Source organism: Plecotus auritus, assembly GCF_963455305.1.
Source record: "Plecotus auritus genome assembly, chromosome: 1".
NCBI classification, from domain to species: Eukaryota; Metazoa; Chordata; class Mammalia; order Chiroptera; family Vespertilionidae; genus Plecotus; species Plecotus auritus.
In genome coordinates this window covers 85,475,104-85,482,426 of record NC_137770.1, presented here as the reverse complement: position 1 = coordinate 85,482,426, position 7,323 = coordinate 85,475,104, and positions in this window count along the sequence as shown.

Here is a 7,323-nt window from a genome sequence, read left to right as displayed (position 1 = left end):
TCAAAGTTTAGTTCAAATGTCTCTACCTTCAGGAAGCCTTCTCTCCTTGCTCAGCCTAAAGGACCTCCCTGAAGGTGCATAGCAAAGAGGTTATAAATGCCACACATGTAGGGTTTGCTCTTTTTCTCTATGAGTGTCTGCATTCCGGTTCCCCAAACCATCTACTGGGTTGTCCACAGTCTCTTACAAAACTAATCACAGAGATCAGAGACAAAGGCATTTGAGTTCTGACCTTCCCCTTACTCTCACTCCCCCTTCCTTCTCCAGTTTATCCCAGCATTGTGAATATAATCATGAATATGAGCTTTATTTTGGATGCCAAACCTGACTTTTGTACCACTTAGTTTCATGACTTTAAACCAGTCCCTTTACTTACCCAATCCTTATTTTCCTCATCTACACAAAGAGGAGGCTTCTCTGGGTGAGTTCTGAGGCTCAGTCTATGATTCAGGTTGTAGTTACCTTTAGGTCACGGAACTCACATCCTGATTTTGTTTGTTATTTCTGTTGTTTGTTTTTTTGGTGTTTAAAGTGGTGGTTGTTGGTGGTTGTTGTTTGTGTGTGTGTGTGTGTTTGTTTTTTCTCCTATAGCACTGTGAGCAAATATTGGTGCTTAATATTACTAGATTCGTTAAGAAATCAGTGATTATCTTAAGTGTCTTTGTAGTCCTGATTCTTTAGTAGGTGGGCCCCAATAGTGCATTGCCATCACAGGCGTGTTTTCAGAAAAGATCTCTGGAAAACAGAGGTAACATTGATCAACTGGCCCTATTTTTTTCAAGTTTCTCATGACTGCCCTGTACTGAGAAACTTCCCTGAGAAAATGCCCTCTGGGGAGCAATAGATAAATTGAAATGTGTTCCAAGTAGAGTAGCCCCACACCTACGTTGCTACACAATTCCCATTTTTCAAAAAAATGGGATGAAGACCCTGAGGAAAACCAAATCCATCCAGGGCTATTTTACATTTTCAGGCAGGGGCCTTGCCTTCCTGAGAGTCACCACGTGCTTAGGATGTGGTCTGAGGGTGGTGGCAGAGAGAGAAACTGGCTCCTTCTTTAGGTTGAAGCATGGCTTCCTGAAGACTGCCTCCCACTGAGCACACCAGGGAAGGTAGGAAGCTGGCTTCAATTGCAGGAGCCTAAACTCCCTTGAGAATTTCTGAAAATAGGGAGGAGCAGACAATCATCTAGAGTCAATCCAAACAGCAGAGGCTGAAGCCCCCAGGACACTCCAACCAATAATGTGTGATTCCTCCCCAAACTGGTGTTTCTAAGAGAGCTTAACCAGCCAAAAACTTCACAGCTCATTCCCCATACAGGCACATCGTGAAGGGGCTGGCTCTCTGCTGTCACATCAGTTAAAACCCAGCCAAGTAGTGGGAATTCTCTGTATTTTGTTCTATTATTAGAATCCAATTACCATCTGGTGGTATGCTATAGGGAACTGTTCTTCTGCGTCAGCAAACACAAAATGTAGCAGTTTGGTGAGCAAGCTGGGAGTTTTCAAAGCTTAGAGCCAAAGGTAGAGAAATGTTTTTATTTCTACCCAAAGAATCTCATGCACATTGGATTCTCCTGGCTTCAGGATATAGTTCACTGAACTTGGCCTTATAAGGCAAAGACCTTATTCTGGTGTCATGCTGACCTTTAAGATGGGAAACCCATTGCCCAGGCCCAAGCCCATGCAATTTGGTCTGTTTTCTTTACTGTGCCTACCTGTTTTCATCACTCCTGAATGCATCCCCAACAACCATAGATATCCTTCCTCATGAGGTATGAAACTGCTACCTCTTTGAGAACTGCTATCTTGGGGCAAGACTGAACAGCCGCTGGCCCTAAGGTTCATCCCTCTTTCCTGTCCTTGACTGAGGTCCCACTGGTGAGGGAAGCCACAGGCTGCTTTGATGGTAAATGGTTTGATGGATGTGAAAAGAGTTTGATGCATTTTTGATGGATATAAATAATCTGGGGAATGTTCAGATTCTCTCAACAAATTCTTGGGGTGATTTGTTCTACCAATGTTGGAAAAGAAGTTATGCCTAGCATTTCTCTTAGACAATTTGAAACTTCCTTGGGTCCTTAAAGGAATTAGAATTAAGAAAAGTATTTCTAGAGAGATGGTAGAGGAGTTAGGAGAGAAAGCACAGGCAGAGTATTCAACAAAGGGACAATACACATCTATCTCTAGGTCGTCTAAATGCCTCTAAATTAAAAGATTTTGTTTCTGTTCCTTTCAGCCACTGAAATTACTAATTTGACTCTTTTTTATTTACTCCATTCTGTCTGTCCTTTCCTTTATACAAATACACAAGATATTGCAAATGGAAAGGCATTGAAGAAGGTTAGGAAACAGGCCCCAGGGTCCTTAAATCCTATACTCAGTGGACAATCTCCAAGCCCATGCTGTCCCATTGTGGCCAGAGAATTCCTTTGTCTAGATTAGAGACAGACCCAGGGCCTGAAACAAAGAAGGACAAAGGGTTACCATGTTCCTTTTCTCATAGATTTGCACACAAGTCTCAGCTCCTTAATCCTACCTCTCCAGCACAGGAACAAGAAGCAAATAAATGCAAGAGGGAGAAAGCACAGAACTTTTGTCCCAATGTCTGGAGCAGAAATGGTAGGAGCTACCCACACAGGTGTCCTAGACCAGGGCAGCAGTCTTAAGCAATCTGATTTCACCTTGGACTTTGTAAATTATCCTTGAAAACTCTTGGGGCTTTTTACTTTACTTATAGTTAAAACAGCCTTATCTAATATGGCCAGGAATCACAGGAAACCAAAACATATTTCAAAAGAATTGTAAATTTCAGGCTGTCTTCTATCTGAAGGTTTAGGCTGGGCCAAGCAAAACTAGGTAAGTTTTTCCTGGAACCCACTACCCTCTTGTTGTTTTTGTCCACTTTTCCAAATCACCAGCTTTTTTTGGATGCACAGAATCTTCTGCTACATATTCTGATGTTAAACCCTGCTCCCAGAAAATATTATCAACCAATAATGGTGTGTTTTATAATCAACGGTACCATAATCAATGAAATGCAGTATTAAGCATGGACCATGTATGCATTAGGAACATTGCAGAGAATCTCAATCATCACGAAATTCTACAAAGTTGGTAATATTTCTATTTAAGAGATTTTGGAAGTGAGAACCACAAACATTAATTGAATCCTTCAATATCCTATGTCTACTAGTATGAACAGCAAATGAAATTTGAACTCAGGTCTTTCAATTCCAAATCCCATGCTGTTCCAAAACAAAGAGCCTTTGCCCCTATGCAGAGAGTCCACTCAAAATGAACAATGGGATTACGGAGCCTGTTGTGCTGCACATACACACAAAGGAAGGCCTGGGGGTGAGCAGCACAACCCAGAAAGCAGAAGTGTGTGCCTTCCATTCACAAGCTCAAGGCAGACAGTGAAAGTGAGAGGAAGGCAGCATGGTTATTACAATGTGCAGGGGCAGAATGTCCTTCTAAAAATCTGTAACACACATAGCAAATCTCTCTTACCTGAGGAGTTGTGCACAGAATACCTTGAGGAGGGAATATTCTGAGTTCTCTGCAACATAAACTTAAAAAGGACAGCTATTAATACATAATTATAGAGGAGTGGGGCATGGCCAGTTTACCAGGATACTGCTGATAAAGAGCTACTGCCAACTCTATGAAGGGAGGACTTAGTGTCACAAATAAGCTCAAAATTGTTGAAATGCTGATTTGAGGAATTGAGTAAATCCATTTAACAGTACCTATTTTCATAGTTTGTTTTTAAAATAACCCTCTTGGGCCTGGCTGTTGTAGCTCAGTGGTTGAGCATTGACCCAGGAACCTGGAGATCTCTGTTCGATGACCCATCAGGGGACATGACTCCATTGTGGGCTCATTCCCCAGAAGGGGAGGTGCAGGAGGCAGATGATTGATGTTTCTCTCTCATCAATATTTCTATCACTTTACCCCTCTCCCTTCCTCTCTAAAAATCAATAAAAACATATTAAAATAACCCTCTTGGTTATAATTATATTTTAAGAAGCCCCAATACAATTGCTTTAGTGTCATGTGTACGTGTCCCCAGTGGAGTTTCAGACCCAGTTGTTCCCTGTGCTGATGCTCCAGTGAGAACATTATCCCTGCCTGTCTGCACTCCCACTCACCTCGGAGAGGCCATTAGGAGTTGACACTGGGAAAGGACATTTACATGATTGTTGCCCTAAATTGAGTCTATGTTAAAAGAATAATGATGGCCAGTTCTCCTGTTCTTGACAGGAATAATGTGAGGACAATAGGAATAATGCATTTGCCTTCCTGCATGTGGATTAGCAATCTCTATAACAAGGGAGTTAGGCAAAATCCTTCCTTTATAGTCAACCCACAGGTTGTATTTTAGGGGGAAAAATGTATAAATATTATGTAGGTTGCCCGAGTTAAATGAATTGGGCAATAAAGGATTTGGTAAATACCTTTCTTTGCTGGGCTTTGTACTAGGTGCTGTTTTTATTAAAGACTAATTGGGCATTCAGTTGGCTGGGGAATGGTAATTGCTCTGAAATGTAAGCTGTTTTGAACAATAGCTATCAGTTTAATAAGGATTTACTCTGCAGACTTAATGGGCACAGAGGGAAAGGGTTTCAGAAAAATACTTGAGCTTATAGGGCTCGTGCCATTCCATTAGAAAATGTTTTCCCGTGCATCCCTGGAAATGGATACTGCTTTCCCTACAGAGTAATAGGACTTGGGCTTGTTATTAACCAGGAAGAAATGAAATGTTCTGAAAACCAAATGATTGGTTAATCTGATCTTTCCAGGGTGGAGTTAGCTCAACATCTGACTCCTCAGACTTACTGTGGGCAAAAAAAATGGTAGTTTTCAAGGAAGCAGAGCTAAACCAAGTACACATTTTGCACAGAGAGGAAGGAATATTTTTGTTTATACTTTACTCTCATCTGTCTTTCATGAAATTGATCATTATATCTATAGGCTTGATCAGATTCAGATTCACTGTTTTGCCAAGACCACTTCATCAATGATTTTATCTATATGTATCGTGAGGCAAACAATGCCTGCTCATCACCCTTTCTGTGGTGTTAGCAGCCATGATTATCAGTATGCAGATTCACTAAGCCACCAGGGCTTGCAAAGGTGACATTCTGATCCTATTATTCCTTTTCTATTTATTAGGTGAAAAACTCCCATAAAGAAAAATGTTCCCCTCATCAACTACTCGGTTACTCTGAGGTACCATGAGTTCACGTAAGAAAGGCAGGATTCAGACTCCAGAAGTCACAATGAAAATATTGATAAATTCACTTTGCACACACACTGAGAACATACACACACAAACTCGTACATGATCAAAAACACCCAAGCAAGGTTAAAATACAAATGATAAACTGGATAAATAGTTGTGACACATATCACAAAAGGTAATCTCCCTAATATGTAAAGAACTAGAAATGGATAAGAAAAGAATAATTAAACAACAGAAAAATGAGCAAAGCATATGCACTGAGAGTTCACAGAAAGGGCTATATAAATAAAATGTCATTTTTAAGAAATGAAATTATGTCCAACCTCACTCACAACAGAAACTAAATTAAAAATACACTGAGAAACATACTATTTCACCTATCAGGTTAGCTAATAGAAGCAATTTTAGTAACACACTCTCTTGGCAGGGCTGTGGAGAAACAGGTATTCATATATTTCTGGTGAAAGTATCAAATTATTCTCTCCTATAGAGAAGAAATTTGCCAATTTCTATGAAAATTACAAAAGCATATGCTCTTCGTCCCAGCATTCCACATGCAAAATTACATAAGGATGAGTTGTTTGCAACAGCATAGTTTGTAAAAGAAAAAGATCGGAAGCAACCCTAAAGGCCATCACTATTAATGATGGACTAGGTAAATTGTTATCCCTCCACACGATGGAATATTATGCAGCTTTGAAAACAGAGAAGTTCTTTCTCTACTGTTATGAAAGCATCTGTAGAATATTGAGAAAAGTGGCATACTAGGAACACAGTGGTAAGAGTATTATGCCACTGATGCAGGCAATCAGAGGTTCATTGTAGAAAATTAAAAACAATTTAAAATGGACAAAATTTGGTCCACTATTTTTTGTTTTGTTTTGTTTTGTTTTCAAATTTTTATTAAGGTATTATATGTGTACATATCTTACCATTGCCCCCCCAACCCCACTCCCATACATGCCCTCACCCCCCAATGTTTTGCATCCGTTGGTTACTCTTATATGCATGCATACAAGTCCTTCAGTTGATCTCTTATTTCCCCCACCTCTCCCTAACCTTACCACTGTAATTAGACAGTCTGTTTGATGCTTTACTGCCTCTGTAACTATCTTTTGGTTCATCAGTTTATAATGTTTTTCATTATCCCCAAATGAGTGAGATCATGTGGTATTTTTCTTTCATTGACTGGCTTATTTCACTTAGCATAATGTTCTCTAATTCCATCCAGGTGTCTACAAATGGTAGTAATTCCTTCTTTTTTATGGCAGCATAGTATTCCATTGTGTAGATGTACCATAGTTTTCTGATCCAGTCATCTGCTGATGGGCACCTAGGCTGTTTCCAAATCTTAGCTATTGTAAATTGTGCTGCTATGTACATAGGGGTGCATATATCCTTTCTGATTGGTGTTTCTGGTTTCTTAGGATATATTCCTAGGAGTGGGATTACTGGCCTAAATGGGAGTTCCATTTTCAGTTTTTTGAGGAAACTCCATACTGTTCTCCACAGTGGCTGCACCAGTCTGCATTCCCACCAGCAGTGCACGAGGGTTCCTTTTTCTCCGCATCCTCGCCAACACTTGTTTGTTGATTTGTTGATGATAGCCATTCTGATAGGTGTGAGATGGTATCGCATTGTCGTTTTGATTTGCATCTCTCGGATAATTAGTGACTTTGAGCATGTTTTCATGTGTCTCTTGGCCTTCCTTCTGTCTTCTTTCAAAAATATTCTATTTAGGTCCGTTGCCCATTTTTTTTATTGGATCATTTATCTTCCTTTTATTAAGTTGTATAAGCTGCCTGTAGATGTTGGAAATTAAACCTTTTTCAGTGATAACATTTGCAAATATGTTCTCCCATACAGTGGGGTTTCTTGTTGTTTTGTTGATGGTTTCTTTTGCTGTGCAAAAGCTTTTTATTTTGATGTAGTCCCATTTGTTTATTTTCTCTTTGGCTTCCATTGCCCTAGGGGCAGTATCACTGAAAAAGTTCTTTTGGCATATGTCTGAGATTTTGCTGCCTGTGGATTCCTCTAGTATTTTTATGGTTTCCCGTCTTATATTTAAGTCCTGTA